Source organism: Elgaria multicarinata, chromosome 5 (assembly GCF_023053635.1).
Source record: "Elgaria multicarinata webbii isolate HBS135686 ecotype San Diego chromosome 5, rElgMul1.1.pri, whole genome shotgun sequence".
Taxonomy (NCBI): Eukaryota; Metazoa; Chordata; class Lepidosauria; order Squamata; family Anguidae; genus Elgaria; species Elgaria multicarinata.
This window is the reverse complement of record NC_086175.1, coordinates 885,999-907,762: the sequence shown is the minus strand read 5'-3', so window position 1 is coordinate 907,762 and position 21,764 is coordinate 885,999. Positions and strand designations below refer to the sequence as shown.

General features: G+C 39.3%; 1 protein-coding gene across 3 annotated transcripts in view; it reads left to right on the top strand.

The window, feature by feature from the left end:
• C5H10orf71 (chromosome 5 C10orf71 homolog) overlaps positions 1–21,764 on the top strand; it is a 145,340-nt gene that overhangs the window by 102,707 nt on the left and 20,869 nt on the right. For 2 of the 3 annotated variants that reach the window (XM_063125879.1, XM_063125878.1), the window contains exon 2: positions 794–869. The gene's annotated coding sequence lies outside the window, so the exon portion shown is untranslated. Of the gene's footprint in view, positions 1–793; positions 870–21,764 lie in introns of those variants that run through there. The other variant, XM_063125880.1, reaches the window with a different exon arrangement.

Sequence of the window (21,764 nt, the reverse complement as noted above, 5' to 3'; positions counted from 1 at the left end):
CTCTAACTATGTGCTAGAGCATGGTTTAGCGGCCCTAACTGTGGTTTAGCGTGTCGTCTGAACAGGCCCCTGTGGTGAACTGAGTGCCACCATAGAGCTCCTTGGCATTAGTGGCTGAAAACAGCCCTTCCGCTCCTGCCAGATCCCTATGGTCAAAATGGGTGATCTCATTAGCAATGCCATCTCTGTCAATGGAATCAGACTGTCTTGGTTCAGGAAAATCACAAAAATAAATTTTAAAAAGGCCCCAAATGCACGAGCACAAAAACAAACAAACAAACAAAACAACAACAACAACTCAAACAAAAAACATTTTTTGCTGTTTTTTTTTTAATTTTTGCATTTCCCCCAAAGTTTAAAAGGTTAAAAAGTGGCTGCTACAGTGCTGCCCTGTCATGGCTGCCCACGGCTGTAAGTAGCATTGGCCTACAATGGCCGGCAGCAGCTGTCTGGGCTGCTTGGGAGACTGGGCTGCATGAGGGAGTGGGCAGAGGACTGCAGGGTTCTGCCTGACTGGAGGTACTTAGGGAGTGGTTGGGTGAACCATGCTGCAGAGGGTTGTGAGGTGGTCGTCTGGCAACAGCGCACAGAGTAGCTAGTGTGAACCACCATGCAGCATGGGGAGCCAAACGATCCTTCCCCATGTGTCATTCGAACAGGCGCACTGTGTTTGTTTTCTTAGAAATTGATCTTCCTGCACTTCATTAATTTGCACAGTGAAAGAATCTAAAGAACAATAAAGAAGTGTCTGTTGAAAACATTTCATAAAAATATTTTCAATTTGTCATTAAAGATGGGCTGCAATGAAGCTGATATGAACATGACAAGATCAAAATGGGAGCCTTCTCAGCACCTGTTTAACATAGTAGGTAAGAAAAATCTGGTTATCCACACAAAATGGTAAAATCATTATTTTAGCCTGACTAGAATGAAAGAGCTGAAAACAACCTCTGGGATACTTTTGCCTACACAGCAGGCCTCCTTAAACGTGTAGAATATTATGATGCATGCTCATAAAGTAAAGCTGAACTGCCCCATTCATATGTGGTGAATATGGGAGAAAATTGGCAACCTGGGGTGGGGTGGGATTCTTCCCAACATTATGTGGCTTATCATTTGCAGTGGCAGTGATGGCAGCCATAATTTCCCCTCCAGAATGCCCCAGTTTGGGCATTGATTCAGGTCATGGGGTGGGCTGGTGATGGAGAAATGACACCCCCCTATTTCATGTCATTTTTCTTAATGGTCTTCGGCAGCTGCAGACCTACACACAGATGGACTTTGGACCAACAGGTCATTGACCAGATTTGCTCATTTAGATATCTGGGCATTCTCTTTAGTGAGTCCCTCTCATGGAAAGGGCACAGGGAGGCAGCGAAATTGAAAGCACAAAAAACTATAGAGGCTCTAATGAAGTTTTATTATAATAAAGGGGGACAGTTGATCGAACCTGCCCTAAAAATCTTTAACACCAAAGTAATAACGCAGCTGCTTTATGGGTCTGAAATCTGGGGGTCTGACAACACCATGACCAAAGCCTTGGAGATTGTGCAGAACAACTTCCTTCGAAAACTTTTCTCTCTTCCATCTGGTACCCCTGCAGCTTTCTTGCGCACAGAAGCTGGTAGTCCTTCAGTTAGGGCAAGAACTGAGAGTGCCCAGCTAAAATATTTTAAATGAATCGCCATCTTGCAAAATGAGCGTCTTCCTACTAAGTGTTTTCTAGAAATTGATTACAATTGTCATTGGACGGCTATATTCCAAAAGCTCCTGCATAGTTATCATCTCCCTGAATTGAAGTTTGCTCTAGACGTGGATAAGAAGCAACTAAGGGATTGGTGTTTTTGGATAGATTCCAGGAGGGACCTGCAACTTATTAAAAATTCTAAATTCTCTCGGTGGTTCCCTCTTCTAAAAATAGAACACTATAGAGCATGTTATCTGTCCAAATTGAGGCCACTGCCCCTGAGAAATGCCTTCATTGAATTGAGGTTTCAAGTGATGCCAACTGCAGTGCTGGACGGACACTACCACAAGGTACCATTTGAATCGAGATTATGTATCTGTGGTCAACAACAATTGGAAGACATAGCACACTATATGTTAACTTGCCCTCTGTATAGGGACCCAAGAGAGAGACTCTTGAAACCGCTGCTGACATATGGAGGCATGAATGCCCAAGCAGAAACAGTTCTCTTCCTCCTTAGCGATACCAACATTTATGTCACTCATAAAGTGTCCCTGTTTGCACTGGCAGCGAAAAAGATTAGGAAGAGAGAACTAGATAAAATTGCTATAAACTGCCACGGAGACTCAGAGTGCTGAGCAAAATGAGAGCTTTAGTCACAGTAAATTTAAAGTTGTCTGTATGGTTCTCTTGGTTATTTTAAACTATTGTGTACTTTTATAGTTGTATGCTTTTCTATGGATGTATTTGTCATGGCCTTCGGCTAGCACAATAAACTTATGATGATAATGATGATGATGATGATGTCATTTTTCTCCCAGAATGCCCTGGAATGATGTTACCTGCAGGCATTGGTGGGTCAGAGAGGGCAGCTTCTGCTGAGAAGAGCTCTGCTACAGGAAGTAGTGCTAAAGGGTAAAAAGGGGGTGGGGGAAAGAACGCTGCGCCACCATCACAGCAAAGGAAACCTTTGCAGAATCCTTTCCTTAAATCACCTCTTTTAATGGGGAAAATGTTGCTCCTTCTCAAATTCAAGCTAAAAGTCCTCCCAGAATTTTTTCTTCTCAAATCTACCATAAACAATGTCTTTTTCTCATACCCCATCCCTGCTTCCAAGGAAAGAAGATTATACAACTGTTCTGAACTATTTCTTCCATCCACCAGCCATTATTCAGTTAGGAAATATTTATTGATACCCAGTTTAAGCCTGCATGGTTGTAGCTGGGATCCATGGCCCCATCTTGAGGGTGGTGTGTTGGCACCATGAGGCCTCAACCTCCTGCATTTGCACTCCTTCCAGGCATCTGCACAGGAAGGAGTGTTTATTTATTTATTTATTTATTTATTTATTTATTTATTACATTTCTATACCGCCCAATAGCCAGAGCTCTCTGGGCGGTTCACATGTTAGTGTTAGTGCAGGGTTGCTGCTGCCACTGCAGCCGCTCCAAGCACAGGGGCGGGCGGGGGAGGAATGAGGCAGCCAGAGGGGGAGGAATAGAGGGACGCATAGTGCCTGAACCGGCTCTGTAAATAAAACAAAAACCAAAAATGGGTGGGGGGAATGGGCAGCCAGAGAGAGAGGAAGATCTCCTGACTTGGGGCTCCTGGAGGTCCACCCCCTTCCCTGTTCAGCTAATGGTGACCAATCAGGGGTTGCTATTGACTATGACAAGCCTCCACAGCAAAAAAAAAAAAAAAAGCCTGGGTAAGTGCCTGACTTTTTTTAACCGGAGTTTTAGGGTTTGGCCCTGGATGGCTTCAGGATCGCAGCTGCATCATATAGAGGACCTGCTGCCACTCCGGATCCACACTGGGCCAAACTCCTCATCAAGATGTACCCCATATCTTAGGGTGACCATATGACAGGAAAAACTTGGATTTGTCCAGACTTTTGGCAACAAATCTGGGATTGGCGGGGGGAATCCGGATTTTTCCCCTCTTCCCCAGCCAAAGAGCAGCTCTACTTTAATGGGAATTAACAAAAATGCTTATAACTCCATCATTTTTAATGATAAAAACATGAAACTTGGCATGATGGTAGCTCTTATGTAGGGCTTTAGCCATACCAACTTTGAAACAGATCCATTCATCCATTGATTTTTTAGGATTTTTTTTAATAATTGAGGTTTTAAAATTATTATTTTTAAATCATCATTTTTAAAGATAAAGAGATGAAATTTGGTACCATGATAGCTTTTAGCTAGATCGTTAGCCATAACAAATTTGAAACCAATCCGTTCATCCATTGATTTTTAGGAATTTTTTAAAATTTGAGGATTTAATTTTTTTTTAAAAAATGTTATTTTTTAAGATAAAGAGATGAAACTTGGCACCATGATTGCTCTTAACAAGACTTTAGCTATGCCAAGTTTGAAACAGATCTGTTCATCCATTGAGTTTTAGGATTTTTAAAAAAAGGTTTGAGGTTTTAAAATTATTTTTAAAAAATGACATTTTAAAAGATAAAGGGCTGAAAGTTGGCACCATGATAGCTCTTAAGGAGAGATTTAGCCATGCCAAGTTTGAATCAGATTCGTTCATCCATTGTTTTTTTAGGATTGTTTTTAAAGTTCAAAGTTTTAAAATTATTGTTTTTAAAAACTGCTGGAGCCATATCCTTCAAACTTAGGTTGTTAAACCTCCTCTTCAGGGTCTTGCACATTGAGCAGTTTCAGCCCTTGGCATTAAGGGGATCTCCAGTCTTTAGGTAAGAAGTGCTGGGCAAGCAGGGCACCTTTCCTGTTGCAGATTTGGTGGACGGTCGGGTACCTGGAGCTCAGCAGAGGCAAGGCATCCACAAATCAAAATGTGGGAAAGAAGAGGTCAGTCAAAGCAACCCACAGGGCAAAACAGAATGGGCCAGAGGCTTTTTTCTCAAAGTTCCACATCATGGGCGATGAAGCGTCCATCCTTAGAGAAAAACTCTCACAACGGTGAGGGGCCAGTCGAGATAGAGGCTCTCTTCTTTACAGATGCCCTGTTGCTGTGGATATTAGAACCTGGCGTATCATTGCTTTGCTTTGCTACCACTTCCCTTCCACTTCCCTTTGTACACTTGTGAGCTAGACTCTGTCTGCACTGCTGGGATGCAATGCAGAACATTTGAAGTGCATGCCAGAGAAAAATAGATCGATTTGTGGCTTTGGCTGCCTGGCATATCTCTTAGAGGCAGAGTTAGACTGAAGACACAACTCAGAGTTGGCTGCAGCTGAGCCCTGAGAGGCTCCTGTGCCACACAGAGCCTTTTTAAGAGTGTCTCAGAGTCCAGTTTTGGTGCAGGCAGAGACGGTTGGTAGTGGAGATTTTTTAAAAAACAAGAGTTGGGAGACTTTGGCAGAGGGGTGCGGGGTGGGGGATTATTTGAGGCTGGAGATGTTTGCTGGTTGGCATAAGGCAGAGAGAGGCTGAAGACAACCCAGATGTACCTGTAGCTTGGCCCTGAGGCTGGCTTGCCATGCAGTGCGTTTTAAGAGTGCATCAGAGTTGAGCAGTTGTGCAGGAGGAGAGGAGGTGGAGGCAGCTGGTGGCAGAGGTTTTTAAAGTATTGGGCAAAAGGTGGGATAGAATAATAATAATAACAATAATAATAATAATAATGATGTAAGAGTCACCAGACATGACCAAGCAATAACCTGCAATAAGCAATATCCCAAGCCACAAGTGTGCAGCCTAGCTGGACCATTGGGAGACTTTGGAGGGGGGAGAGGGAGAGATTTTTTTGAGGCTGGGAGGCTTTGGTTTGCCTGCAATGACTTAGAGTGAGAGACAACAGAGGCTGCACATACAACCCAGAGACATCTATTGTAACTTATGCCCATGGTGCTGGCATGCAATGCAGGGCATTAGGGTCTCAGAGTCGCATGTTTGTGCAGGAAGTAGACAGGAGTTCAAAGTCTGGGGCTCATCTACACCAAGCAGGATATTGCACTATGAAAGCAGTATATGAAAGGCAGGAGCCACACCAAGCAGGATATAGCGGTATGAAAGCGGTATATGGTCTGTGTCAATGGACTCCAACAGTTGTAAGTGCACTTCAATACCACTATAAAACAGTAGTGTGGCTCCTGCCTTTTATATACCTCTTTCATAATGGAATATCCTGCTAGGTGTAGATGTGCCCTGGATGTGAGAAGTGGTGCTAACAAGCCTTGAGAAGCTAATGTATATAAGTGAGAAGTGTGAATGGGCATAGTGTTCACTGCCACAACACCCACCCTAATGTCAGAGTAGAGAAACTTGTGACAATTATACACAAGCTTTTTAAAAAAATTGAAATTAAAAAATAAAAAAGCCAGCCATCTGGCCGGCCAGTAGCAAACCCTGTTAACAACAACAACAGCTTGCAATGAGTGAGGATACAGTCAGAAAAGATATTTGAGGGAAGGGGAGAATGTATCACACAGAGTATAGCAAAAGCTTCAAAGTACAGCAAAAGCTACAAAAGTAGGAGTGAGTGAAGTTAATTTCAGATAATTGAATCTCTCACTTGTTCTTTATTTCAGTGATAAGATGTTATGTTTGTCTTAAATGTGTGCTGTAAAATCAGACATGTGACCAAGGCTATGTTTGGGTGGGCACGCCCCCTTGGGGCCAACCATGTTGTCCTCCTTTTTGGTTTCCAAAATATGGTCACCCTACCATATCTGCCCCAAGGATCCCAAACACCACTTCTTCTCATAACCATCACTAGTCATGGGAAAATCCTTAGGCCATGGTGAGGTAGTCATGAGCATGGTGATAGCATGTTCAGAACCACCCTATTCACCAGCTCATGTAGCTCATGGAGGAACTTAAGAGCTTGATATTGGATAGCAACGCAACCCTGATTAAAAAGATGGATGAACATTCGAAGAAGGCAGATAAGAGGATGGAGGTGTTAGCTGACAAGATTGCCCAGAATGACAGAGCTATAAAGACGTTAGAAGTTGGAGTAAAATCATTGAAGAAAAGGCAGGATGTCTTTGAAAAAAGTTGCAATGTAAAGTTCCAGGATCAAGAATTAAAGCTGATCCAATTACAAGATGAAGATCGAAGATCTAATCTACGAATTAAAAACTTTATTGAAGAACCAGGAGAGGATTTGAGAAAAATAATTTTGAAGTGGTTTAAAGACATGATGCCTGATCTGGAATTAAAAGACTGTAATTCATAGAGTGGGAGGAGCAAACTACAGAGGAGCAACTAAAGACATCCTAGTGAAATTTGGCAGTTACTACAAAAAGAAGCAAGTTATGAAGAAATTGAGATCTATGGCTCTGATAAAATACAAAGGCAGAGCAGTGCAAATCTACAATGATCTTTGTCAGCAAACACTCCAATGGAGATGCAGCGTTAAGCAAATAACTGAAACATTAACAAAGAATACAATAAAGTATGCCTGGGGTTACCCTGTTCTCTTGAGATTTTCACATGGTGGGAGGCAGCACAGAGTAACCTCTTTGGATCAGGGCAAGGAGCTACTGAAGAGTTTGGGTTTGTTTAATGATGAAAGTCTGGAAGCTGCAATTGGGAATGGAGGTGAAGCTGGGGCGTCAGGGTTTATGGTTTTTGTGTTTTTATGTATGTGATTATGAGTTGCAGAACACACGGGATCAGAAGGAGTATCAAAAGGTTAAATATGGATAAGAAAATTAAAGTATCAATGCTCAATGTCAAAGGTCTGGGGGCAGTCGTGAAAAGGAGGAGAACTGAACAAATGTTAAATAGAGAAAGATCTGATATTATTATGCTGCAAGAAACACACCAAGGGTTCGATGGAGTAAACAAAATACGCACAAAATGGTCAGTGTATTATGAAAAGTCACTGGGGACAACAACAAAAAATGGAGTGGCTATTTTGATTTCAAAAAAAGCGGATTTATATTAGAAACTATAAAAAAGGATGATAATGGTAGATATCTTATGATAAAGGGACAAATTGAAGGCAAGGCATATACATTAGTTAATGTTTATGCCCCCAATGAGAGACATAGAGAGTTTTATATGGAATTATTTAAAGAAATAGAAGAGTTTAAGGAGGGGTATGTTATTTTAGCTGGGGATTTTAATATGGTAATGGATAATAGATTGGACAGGTCAAGCCCCACTAATGCGGAAAAGAGAAATAATATTACTATATTGAATAAATTAGTAAAAGAAAAAGATTATGTGGATTGTTGGCGTTTACTTAGTGGGGCGAATCCTGGCTTTTCTTATTACTCTCCAGTTCATCATACATACTCTAGGATAGATTATATATTTGTTTCAAAAGAGTTTGCAACTGACGTAATTAAAATGGAAACGGGGGTAATAAGGTAACAGATCACGCATTGCTAAGTTTAGAGTTTACAGTTAGGAAGAATTATAAAGAAGCGTATAGGTGGAAAATGAATACAAAAATATTGAAATATAATAAAGTGGTAGAAAAAATGCAGAGGGAACTGTCAGAGACTTGGGAAATTAATGAAAAGGGTGGAACGATAAGGGCAGTTGTTTGGGATACCATGAAGGCGGTAGCAAGAGGGATTTGTATTAGGGAAACGTGTAATTTAAGGAGGCAACAGCTCGCAGCGCAGGAAAAGTTGGAGGTAGAGATTAGGAAGTTGGAGAAAGATTATTGGCAGTGTAAAAATAAACATAAATTAATAGAAATACAAGCAAAGAAAAAAGAATTAGAGAATATAAATATTGAGCAAGTCCAGAAAAATATAATTTATATGAAAAAGGGAGTATTTTGAAAACAGCAATAGAAATTCAAGATTGCTTGCCAGGCTCACACAAAAGGAAAAAATGAGGAATGGGATAGGAATATTGAAGGATAAACAAGGGGATTATTGTCACATAACGAAGGGTAAAATAAAAATCTTTCAAGAATTTTATCAAGAATTGTATAAAGGAAAAGATATCCAAAAAAAGAAGTTGGAAGATTACATAGAAAAGTATATAAAGAAGGGAATTAAAACAGAACGTAAAGAGTTAATGGAGAAGGTAATAACTCAAAGAGAAGTTGAAGAGGTAATTGATAATTTGAAAGTGGGAAAATCACCTGGGGTAGATGGTTTAGGACCGGAATATTATAAAGTTTTTAGAACGCTTTTAGTACCGAAATTATTGAAGCTGTACAACGCTATATTGGAAGGAGAGAAGACACCAGAATCATGGGAACATTCATTGATAATTTTAATTCCAAAACCAGATAAAGACTTGACTGTCCCTGATTCATATAGACCTATTTCATTAATAAATCAAGATGCTAAAAAATTTTCAACTATCTTAGCAAAACGGTTAAATAAATTTATAGCTGAATACATACGGGAAGATCAATGCGGATTTGTAGCGGGCAGACATATGCACAATTTAGTGGGAAGAGTTTTAAATGCAATACAGGTGATAAAAAAGTCTAAGATTAAGGCAGGAATTTTGGCATTGGATAGTTTTAAGGCTTTCGATTGTGTGAGCTGGCAAGCTTTAAAGATGGTTCTAAATAAAATGGAATTTGGAAATAAATTTAAAGTTATAATAGAACAGTTGTATTCTCAAAATGCAGCCGTAGTGGTAGTGAATGATGGAGTTACGGATAAGATATGACTAGCCAGAGGGACAAGACAAGGATGTCCACTCTCGCCAGTCCTGTTTGTAATGGTTATGGAATTATTGGCGAATGCAATAAGAGATGATGGGGAGAGAGAAGGAATAGGTGGTATTAAAAGAATAAAACTGAATATGTTTGCAGATGATACCTTGCTAACCATTAAAAATCCAATAGGAAAGATGGGAAGAATTAAACAACAATTGAGAGAATTTGAGGAAATTACTGGGTTAAGAATAAACTGGTCCAAATCAGAGATGATGTTATTTAATTATACTAAAAAGGAAGAGAAGGATTGGGAAGAAAAGGGAAGAGAAATGAGAGTTAAGGAACAGATTAGATATTTGGGAATTAAAATTACACAAAATTTAGAGAGTTTAGAGAAAGAGAATCTAAATAGTTTTAAAAAAGAGATTTTAGTAAAATTGGAAAAATATAAAAGATTAAATTTATCCTGGTTTGGAAGAATAGCACTAATAAAAATGAAGATATTAGCAAAGATTAATTTTGTGTTTAGGATGTTACCAATAAAAATTTCAGAATCAGAGATAAAAAGTTGGCAAAATATCATAAATAATTACTGTAATGGAGGTAAGAAAGCGAGGGTAAATAAGAATAAATGGTATTTATGTCAAAAAAAAGGGAGGATTGGGTCTCCCAAATATTAAACTATATTACGTAGCTAATAGGTTAAGACATATTGTGGAGGCAATTATAGGAATAGGAGAATTAGACTGGATGGATGATAAAACTACAAGTAATATAGAGATTAATTTGGAAAATGTATTTTTTAGGGAAGGGAAAAAAATGGGTTGAAAGTATAGGTAATCTGCTCTTGAGGTTTCACTGGGAAATTTGGAGTAAATACAAATTAGCACCAGTAATAATGTTAAAGAATTTCCCAGAGGAATTAAAGAGTAGATTAAGTAAAGTTTTATGGGGAAAAATAAAATGAAATTAAGGGAATGGTTAAGAGAAATGAACACAAGAGAGGATTTGGAAGAGGTTTTAAAAGATATAAAATTAACTTGGTTAAATTATAGGCAATTAGAACACTGGACTAAAAAGTGGGTAAGAGAAAATGGAGAGTGTAGAGAATTGATGAAGTTTGAGGAATTAATAGTTAAGAAAGAAAATGATAAGGGAAAAAGAACAGTGTCAAAAGGATTAATGAGTGAAATATATAGAATACTGTTGGAGAAAGGGTTGATGGATAGTTCAGGTAAAATGGTTTGGGAGACAGACTTGAATGTACAAATAGGACAACAGGGCTGGGAGGGACTATGGAAACAAAGAGCGTTGAGAAATATGTCAGTAAGAATAAAAGAGAATTACTTTAAAATTATATGGAGGTGGTACCTAACCCCGGTTAGATTAAATAAGATGAATAATCAACATTCAGCAAATTGTTGGAGAGGATGTGGGGGGAAAGGAACGTATTTACATATGTGGTGGGAATGCAAATATGTACAAAAATTGTGGAAGATGGTGTTTTTGGAGATTGAAGAAATTGCGGGAATGAAGATAGAGCGAACACCTAAAGTAGCATTACTGTCACTATTTGAAGATTTAAAATGTAAAAAAGAAACTAAGGAATTGATAACGAATTTGCTGACTGCAGCAAGATTGATTGTAGCTAGGAACTGGAAGATTCAAGGGGAATATTGTATTGAAGAATGGTTTAAAGAAGTATGGGATATAGCTATTAATGATAAATTGACTTGTAATATTAAATGGAGAAGAGGTATAGCTAAAACAAATGATTTTGAAGGAATTTGGAAACAGTTCCTAATATTTGTGTTTTCTAAGGGAAGTGGGGAACCACCAGCAGAAGAAAGTATGAGATTTTGGAATCAGGAATGAGATCCCGAGGTGGGGGATGCACTTGTATGTTAAGTTTGATTATGTTATATAGATATGATATCGATGTTATTCAACATTTATATAGTATGTTGTTTTGTTTTAATTGTAATGGTGTATGTTTAAGTATGGTAGAAAATAAAAAATAAAAATAAAAAATGACATATGGTTAAAAATTACAGCTATCAAAAACGTAACATGCATTGCTAAAAGGATAGTAAGATAGGAGCACAGTGGACATACAGAAACCTTTAATTCCTTCTCAATGACATTTCATTTATGTCTCTGAATCTTTATAACAACACACTCCAATTGTATCTAAAAACTTTGCTCTACGTCTATTAGCTTTCACTGCAAACAGTGCAACCCTTTGTATCACATATGGGTTGGTTGAATATAATAAATAACACAGTTTTTCCTTAACACCCCAGTATTTCACTTTCTTTAAAAAAGGCTCTAAATAACTTTTCCTTATATCTATATATAAGGGACAGTCAAATACATAGTGTGTTATGTCCTCTGGAACTGGCTCTCCACAAACACATAACCTGTCTTCTACTGGTATGCCGTGGAATCTCCCCCATTTCATCGCCGTATCCATTTGTTCAAACCTTAAACGTGTAAGGGCTTTCCGGTGTTCCATTTTCATGGGTACTGATAGGTATTTCTCAAGTTGGTGTCGGTATTTTGTGCTAGCTAGCCATTTTGCTGTTCTTAAGGATGTGAGCGCTGTTATATCAGTTTGCGCTCCTATGTCCAACACTCTTTGTTTAAAAATATTTCTGCTAGCTGTCAGTGTTGGATTGAGTGCCTGGTGAGAAAATCCAAAGTTTGGAAGGAGTTTGAAAAGTTTCTGCAGCCAAAAGTTCCCTTGCACAGTGGACCTTTGTTCCTCCAGACAAATCTTTGGGAGTCTCTCTTCAGTTAAGTTACTTACTCTACACCAGTAGTTTACCATCCTTGCATATCTCAACCCAGAGATCTTTTCTGTACCCAATTCTGCTCTGGTTAAGTATGCTGGGGTGGACTTAGAGACCCCCAGGATCAGACACAAGAAGCGACTTTGAACTCCTTCAATTTTTGAAAGGTTTGCAAAGCCCCATATTTCTGCACCAAAAATTAGCGAAGGTATCACTTTTGCTTTGTAAATTTTTAAAATTGGGCATAATGTGCCTGGGTAACTGTAATTTAACAGTCTATTTAGAGATTGTAAAGAGGCCACTGGTTTTAGTTCATTTTTCTTGATTTGTGACGCCCAGGATCCAGATGCAGAGAAGTTAAGACCAAGGTAACAGTAACGTTTTACCTGCTCTAAGACCTTGGAATTAATAGACCATCTGTAGGACTTTCTCTTTTTGCCAAATACTACTACTTTGGACTTGTTATTGTTAATAAGTAGGTCATTTTCTTTACAGTATGCACTAAGCTGTCTCAAGAGTCTTCTCAAACCCACTTGGGATGTTGAAAGCAAAATCATGTCGTCAGCATACAATAAAATGTTTACCGCTCTTTTTGAGATTTTGGGCATATGATAGCTCTGGTTATGAACAAATGCCACTATGTCATTAATACAAAAATTAAAAAGAAATGGTGCTAGGATGCAACCTTGTCGCACACCCTTGTGTGAAGGGATATGATCAGTAAGGACAAAATTTGAGCCTGCTCTAACCTTCAGATAGGTTTCGGAATAGAGGGCTTTTATTAATAATAGGAGCCTCCGATCTATATTTGTATTTGCCAGTTTTTCCCAAAGGCGGTACCTGTTTATAGAATCAAAAGCAACACTTAAGTCTATAAAGGCAGCAAAGAGCTGTCCGCCCTTAGCTGTGTACTTAGTAATAAGGTGTTGTAATGTGAAGCAGTTATCCAAAGTAGATCGTTATTTCCTGAAACCACACTGTTCTTCTGCAAAAATGGCATTTTCCTCTGCCCAGTCCTCTAATTTTTGTAAGAGGTGCTTAGCATAAATTTTTGCAGGAATATCGATCAGACTGATTGGCCTGTAATTGTTGGGATCCTGCTGGTTGCCTTTTTTAAATATGGGAATAATTATACTGAGATTCCAGCCCTTTGGAATACAGCCTGTGTGATTTATATGAGTGAATAGTCCAGCCAGTAGTGAGGCCCACCAGTCCAAGTCATTCTTGAATAATTCGGGAGGTAAAAAATCTTCACCTGGTGCCTTGTTGTTTTTCAAGGTCTGAATGAGTGATTTGATCTTGAGAAGATACAGGTGGACATGAAGGTAAGAGATTAGGGTCCTGGGCCAGGAGCAATTTACTTTCAGACCTTGGGTCTTTTCCATTTTTGAATAACTCCGAGTAGAATTTTTCCCACTTTGTAGCTGGTATGGGGATGTCAAAAGAATATTTTACTTCTTTTAGTCTACCTCCAACTAAATGCCAAAAATAGGCCGAGTTTGTCCAAGTTGCTGCTGCTTCAAGCTCAGCCCAGATGTATTTCTGGAACTGTGATTTTTTTTGCTGAAATTAGTTTTTTGTAGTCGTGTCTGAGTTTTAACATTGTGTATTGTGCTTCCTGATCAGCTACAGCATGCACTCTCCGCAACTGGCTCCTCAGTTTCTTTCTTAGTATGTTGCACTCTTTGTCAAACCATAATGACTTCATGGGCTTTAGCTGGTTTGAAATTTCCATTTTTAAGTGAGGCCTCATGCTATCACATAAGGACTGATATGCTTCCAATACTAATTTTATATTGGAGTCAGGAGCTAAGATTATATTTTGCAAAGATATGCTTAGTGCTGAGTTTTGGAAGACTTTGAGCTTATTTACTTTAACTTTTTGCCATTTCAGTCTCCTCTCCCCCTGTATTTCCAGATTCTGTGCTAACCAATGATCTGTAGGGGATGCTTTCCTCATATTGGACTTAGCGGCTATTTTCAGTGCTATGGGCTGATGGTCACTATTGTCCCTCGGGTTTACTGTTATACCAGAAAATAAATGGGCACTTCTTCTGGGAACACAGACATAATCGAGGACACTACCTGCCCATTGAGAAAAATAAGTGTAGGGATAAGGAGTGTTTTTATCATTATTACCTACAATCAGCAGTCCAAACTTATATGTTAACTGGAAAAGGTATACCCCTGCATTGTTTATTTTCTTATCCCGGGATTTCCAGTAATTTAAATCAGAAGAATCATCTTCCAAGATTCCGCACTGCTCAGCGACTTTTGTCATTGATGTTCCTATTCTAGCATTAAAATCACCCAACAGTATAAGTAGGGAACTAGGAAACCTTATATACAATTCTTCCAGAAAATATTCTAACTGCAGCCAAGCATTAGGTGTATAGTATTGGGAAGATATTGGTGGTATATATACATTTACAACTATAAGCATCAAATCCTGTGCCATAAATTTTACTGCAAGTAAATTCTTATCCATTGGTACTGAGTCAACCAAGCTACCCTCCCATCCCAGATCTTCCTTGGCCAAAATGGCTAAAAGGCCTATGGCTCTACCTTTCTCATTTAGTTTCCATGCAGGGTTAACCCATGTTTGAAAATCTGGAATTATTAGCTTATCCTTAGCTAAAAGCCATGTTTCTTGTAAAGCTAGCACTGGGTATTTGGATAAAAATGAAATAATGTCATAGTCGTGAACTTTACTCTTCCACCCTGCTATATTCCAAGACATAATAGCAACGGGCTTATCTTCTATGTCATAGATTTCACATGCCCTCTTTATATAGTCTGTTGATGTTACAGTTGTTGATTGATAGGGCACCTCTACAACTTGCTGTTTATGCAGTCAGTGGGGGTAATCTGAGGTTGTCCTCTGTTTCCCCTGGGTTCCTAGCACTGCTTCCTCCAGGGTTTCAATCATGTCGATTTGTGGACATAACCTGCTGACATTTGAAATCACTGGGTACCTTGGATTTACTAATTGGGGGTTGTTTTCTCCTGGGTTCTCCACTCGACCTGGTTCTTTCTCAATATGTCTCATATCAGGACAAGATTTAAATTTTGAGGTCACGAGATTTGGCTATGTTGTTGTGTAAACTGTGCCATTTCTATTTATTCTTGGCTCGATGTTTATCTCTGCAGTAACCAGGCAGTTCTGCCCACCTGCCATCACACTGAGAGGCTCCTGAAGAAACTCCATCTCTCTGAGGTGCCTACTTTCCTGGAGTTGTTGACCGCAGACTACTGGCACTAGTTGAGCATCCTTGTTTTCTGTTTGTCTTCCCAGGTCTACTTGCCTACTTATCAATTGCTCCTTTAGAGAATCTAGTCTTGCAATGATTTCATTTTGAGTTTCTGTTGGCAACGCACTAAAAGATTCTAACAAGGCTTTCTCCTCATTATTATATGAATCTCTTCCATTTGGGAATGTTTCCCTCTTTTGATCTTGCACAATGGGGCACTTCCATTTAAAGATATGGTCGTTTTCCATGTCCCTTGACCCTAGCTGGACCTCTTGCTGTAACTTGTGCTTTTTCACTCCAAAATTGTTTATTTTCTCAGTGTCCTGGTCATTAGGGGACATGTAGGGAATTTCAAGATCATTCCATTGTATAAGGTTTTCCCCACTTTCACTATCTAAACCACTATTTTCATTTTGAATCTCTCTTAATTTCCTCCTTACCAGACGCAGGGGGGGAGCTATATTTTCAAAAATCCTCGAGACATGAATACCTATTTGTTGGAGATCGTGCTTTCTACTATATATTTTCCCAACCATTTAGCAATTACAGAAAGTGACCACCATGTGTGCCTGTTTGTAGTTAAAAAAATAAATATTCAATGTGTGTAATATCTGCGGTAGTAATTTCCTGTGAGACAATTGGTTCAAGAGTTTGTATTAAATGGAGTTTGCGTTGTAACTGTGTTAGTAGCCCCTTTGGTTTTGGAAAGTTAGAAAAGACTAGTCTGTACTGCATGAGTCTCAGCTTCCAATTCTGTTCATCTGGTTTCACCGCCTGGTAGGATATATCGTCAGTATCTTGTGCCAAAACATTTCTCCCCATTTCAGCTCTTGCCTCCTGTTTTTTAAGCACATGTTGCCATGGGTCGTTCATTTCAGTGGGCTCATAATTCTTATCGGAGATCACTGGAGCTACAGCTGGTATTTTGATTGACTGCTTAGGGGAAAGCTTTCCCACAGGTTTCTTTCTTTTGTTCTTTTCCTCTTTGGCCAGTTTTCTACTCTTAGATGACTTTTTAACCAGCACCATTTTGGGGTTTTTGTCTATTAGTTTGAATAATTTTTCATAGTTCATTTTCCTATTCCGGAAGGTTAGGTTTGGGACTGCCTTTCCTTTTTTAATTTCTGTAGGCCCTAAGCTTTTACTCTTTTTCTCCTTTTTATTTCCCTTTTTGATTTTCTTTGAATTGTGCTGGGCATTTATTTTGCTCTCTCTTACTTGACAGGTGTCCGCCTTTACCTTCTGGGTAATCCCTGATTTTATTTCAAATTGTGGAAAATTGGTTTCTCCCTTTTTATGTATCTCCACCATTGTTGTTAATAGTCCATTCGATTCTGCCAAGAAAGATTTGATTAAACCTAGATCCTTGGAGGTGTCAATCACCCGTTTTTCAATTTCAAATAATTGTTCAATTATTAGTTGTCCACCTTCTTCAGTTATATAGTAGCCATCATTAATTTTTAGGCTACTCACTTCATAGCTAGGAGGGTTTTCTTTTTGTGCAAATGATGGGGAGTGCCTTCCTAGTTCTGCTACCTGCTTTTCCATTAGCTCATCTAGGGAGATTTGTTGTTCTTGTGCACTTATTTGGGAGGTATTTCCTACAAGAGCTAACTCAGATGCCAAGTTCCTGGTATCATCATCTGAAATGTATCCCAACATAGCACACCTGGGGTCTATAGACCAGTCTAATACAGAATTAGTTGTAGTCTCATTTCCAACTACTGCTGCTGTTACTTCTTTTTTAGGAGAGAAAAATTGTGTAATTGCGGTCTGAGATTTAGGTTTCTGTTTCCTGCTGTCAGTAGGTACTTCCACTGGGAGCCCCAGGGTTTTGTATCCTTGTCTGGTGAACACCATTTCATCAGTTAGGATAACACTGTAGTTATCAATTATTCACCATAAAACTAAATGCTAAACTAATTGTTAAAAACAATGTTGGCAAATTAAAATAAGTTTAAAAATTAAAACAATATAGTATAACAAATTACATAAACTGCTGAAGCAAGTGATATAAAAATATTAGGAGTGGTAAAAACAGATAGAATCTAGGTAATTAAGAACATTAAGATAAAGTCAGACAACATCACATCAACCAAGATAGGTTATTCAGCTTAAAACACAACAATCTCCTATGAAAGAGTTTTGTAGTCATTGATAATAGTATTCCTGCAAGGATATATTAACTATTTGCAAGTACGGGTACCTTATGTCCACCTTTGCAAGCAGGCAACCCACTCAACGAGTACGCTGACTATATTGATAACTGCTTTTCTGGTGTAGACACTCATCCGGTTCTTTAATCCCAGGAGGTGGTTCTTTGTTGGTGGCTTCGTGCCCAGTGCTGAGAGCCTCAGGCCAAGGGCCCTTTAGCTCTTGCCCTTCGGCTCGCACTGCAGGCTCGCGCCTTCTAGCACCCAGGGGCCTTTTGTACCTGTAAGGGGTCGGGGCAGACAAACCCTTAGCAAGCAGGTCCTCCAAGCCTTGCCCATAGCAACCTTTCCCAGAACCCAGGGGCCTTTTGTACCTGTAAGGGGTCGGGGCAGACAAACCCTTAGCAAGCAGGTCCTCCAAGCCTTGCCCACAGCCGTACACAACAGTCCTCCCCCTTAGTTAAACCCCCCTAGGCCCCTTCCAACTCTACTATTCCATCAGCTATTAGTATAGAGAATGTTCTCAATATAGAATATCTCTTCTACAACCAAGATCATGCTCGTGCAGTAGTGACCTTCAAGAATCAACAAATCACTAGTGGAATATACAGACAAAAAACCAAATTTGCTGAAGGTGGCATGAAAGTCTGTAGATATTTTAATAACAAGACTATTATGCTGTTATTCTATAATGCCTACATTCTCTCCAGAATTGTAAAATTGGCATGCTGATAAGTCTAGGGAACTCTCAGACAAATGACCAGCGTACTAATGAAAAGCAGGCCAATTTCTCTCAAGAAATATATTATATGTCAAATAAAAACAATAAAGAAAGAAGTTTGATAAACTCTTTTCTAGCCCTTCCTCATCATTTTCAGGACAAAATCATTAACAGATTAACCTCACTGCATAATACTCTTATCACTATTCAGCTTCCAGAGAAAGCTAGACGAGATCTGTTTGGAAAGACTAAATTAACAATTAGCGGAGACAGTGCTGGAAACAAACAACAGGAGAAAGGAAAAAAACTCTTCAAATAACATCAATCAAAATTGTGGATAATTTTCTCCTCCTATAGAGTACAATTTTACTTTGCCAACGAAGTCTCCCATGACCTCGGATGAATGGCTACAAAGAAGATTTCTCACCTCAAATGAACTAGGACAGTCTGCCTCCCTATCTACAAATCAGGCCACTTCTATCAACAGAGAATGTTTTAATCCTTTAGTAGCGGGAGGGTCCATGTTTCTGGATAAGGGAGGGGAGATTGATCAAATTGAGCTGAATTGACTCAATTTGGAGCCTGACAATATTCCAAATCCCTGCCTTAATTCAGGCTCAGCCCAATTTGCATGGAAGGCTTCCCTAGAGCCTCAAGGAACATATGGAAAGGAGGACAGGGCTCCTGTATCTTTAACAGTTGCATAGAAAAGGGAATTTTGGCAGCTGTCATTTGTATATATGGAGAACCTGGTGAAATTTCCTCTTCATCACCACAGTTAAAGCTGCAGGAGCTATACTAGAGTGACCAGATTTAAAAGAGGGCAGGGCACCTGCAGCTTTAACTGGTGTGATGAAGAGCAAATTTCACCAGGTTCCCCATATATACAAATGACACCTGCTGAAATTCCCTTTTCAATACAACTATTAAAGATACAGGAGCCCTGTCCTCCTTTTCATATGGTCACCCTAGGATACTGCCTATCTCCCATTTAGGAAATCTATGAATAAAACAATTAATGCAGCAGGTATCTGTATGTTCCAGTTAGCTTACAAATTTAGGTTGTGTTTTTGTAATGGCACTGGGCAGGACAAGTCAGCAGGGAATTTCACATTATCCTCCATAATGTGGGAGTGTCATAGATTATGTCTTATGTAATTTTGAATGTGCCCCTTATGTAAAGAATTTCACAGTGGGAATCCAACCAGTGAGTGACCACCAGCCGTTGTGTTTGGAGCTGGCTGATTTTCAAGTCACTTTGACAGGCTTGGGATGTGAGGCCCCTTATACGCATAAAGGGAAATGGAGATTGAGATGGTGTCTTGATATCCAGTCAAAAGCAGAGGAGGTTCTCCTTAGCAAACAAATGATGAGCCTTAGAACTAGGTTGTTGGGAAAAGAGACTTATGATCTATTACCCATTTATTATGATATTGTGCAATTCACAAGTACTCTCTCTCTAAATAACTTGCCCTATAAGCCAAGCTGTCAATCTTCAAGATGGTTCAATATAGAATGTAGATTGGCAAGACGAGATCTTTGCTCATTGGGTAGGCGAGTTAGCTTCAATATCACTACTTCTGCAATGAAACAATGGACTGAGAAGCGCTGCCTCTATAGGAAATTGCTGAAAAGCAAACAAGCTTCCTTCTATGCACAAATGTGGGAAGAAATTGAATGTGCTGCAGTCTGTAAAGACTCCAAGAAATTTTGGGACTTAGTGTCTGACAAGCTAAAGGAAGCAAAATATGTCCTAGATGCTCACATTCTGTCAAAGACTTGGGAGACCACTTTAAACATGTATTTAACTTTGATTGCGACCCAGGCCTGATAATAAGAACTCTTACACCCATTCACTATCCTGGCATTAAGGATACACCTATATGCCCCCAGTAACTACCTCTGAAGTGAAGAGCTTAATATCTCAATTATGCAGACAGAAAGTTCCTGGGGAATATATGCATCCCCTAGAGATGTTTCTCGACAATTTAAATTGGTGGGCTCCTGTACTAGCAAAAATCTTCACATATGTTAACTCCTCAGGTAAAATACCTAAGAGATGTGAATGAAGTATAGTAGCCCCAATCTTTAAGAAAGGAGACAAATTTCTCCCAACCAACTATTGTCCAATAAGTCTTTTGGATGTTTCTTCCAAACTGTACACACGCTACCTTCTGGATTGAAGCCTGGGTAGACAACAACAATATTTTTGGTGTTGAACAAGCAGGCTTCCAACATGGGAAGTCAACTATAGATCAATGCTTTGTTCTAAATCATCTGAGAGAAGAATATGCAGGTGCTCGAAGGAAATATCTGTATGCTGCTTTTGTTGATTTGACTGCTGCCTTCGATGGCATAAATAGGGAGATCTTATGGAGTAAACTATGGAGACTTGGGATGGACAGGTGCCCGTTGACTTCAATCAAGAATTTGTACACAGGTACGAAGCTCCAAGTGAGGGAAGCAGGGAAGGACAGCTGTCAAGGGAAATTGTTTCAAGCAGAGGTGTAAAACAAGGCTGTTTGTTAGCTCCTTTGCTGTTTAATGTCTATGTGAATGACATCATTGAACAACTAGTTGACAAATCCAATTTCCCAGTAGCTATTTGCTCACGGAAACTGAACATATAGTTGTATGCTGATGATATGGTCCTTCTGTCCCAAATCCAAATAGGCATGAGGAGACTTTTAAAATTGTTTGGGGAAATAGGCCATAAGGAAAAATTGAGTGTGAATTATGCTAAGACCAAAGTTATGATATTCGGTAAGCGTGCAATTCGACATAAATGGTTCTTAGACAAACATCTCCTTGAGCAGTCCAATAGATTCAACAATCTGGGGATCTGTTTTGCACATAATGGCTCATGGAATAGCTATTGGGAAATTATTAACCTAAGAGCCCAAAGTTTAACACAGTCTGTGTTGAAATTTGCCAGAGTTAAGGGTGGTAGCCTTGTGTTTCCAGCTCTAAGAGTTTTTGCTGCCAAGGTTATCCCTCAGATGATTTATGGGGCAGAAATTTGGGGTATTCCAGGGCCAACACAACTGGAGTCAGTACAGAACACCTTTATATGCATCTTATTGGGACTGCCACCAGGAACGCCTACATTCTATCTGAGAGCAGAAGTGGGAGTAATGCCAATTCTATATTTTATTTTGATGGCCATTTTTTATTATTTTCCAAAACTGAAATATTCTGTAAATTGTGTATAGCAGAGCAGGCACATTCACCATCTCAAAACACCTGGATAGCTAAAAGTACATTTTTACTACAGAAATATGGGCTTGATCCAGATGCCCCTTTTGTTGCTGGAACTTATTCTAGCAGACGCAAATCCAAAGTGCATCTCCAAGAGCTATTTGCAAAAAAGGATATGGAGGCTATCTATCTAGATTTTCTAATGCCTACCCTTTTTAAAAATGGCACCAAATACTTGTCTGATCTAAATCCACCTCTTCACAGGGCATTCACTGCCCTGTGCTGCCAGGCAATGAAATAAAACTTTATGGAAGGCGGGTTTAAGAAAATCCCCAGAAATCAGAGCCTATGCATCTGTGGCAGCCGACAGGTAGAGGACACCATACACTATATGCTATACTGCA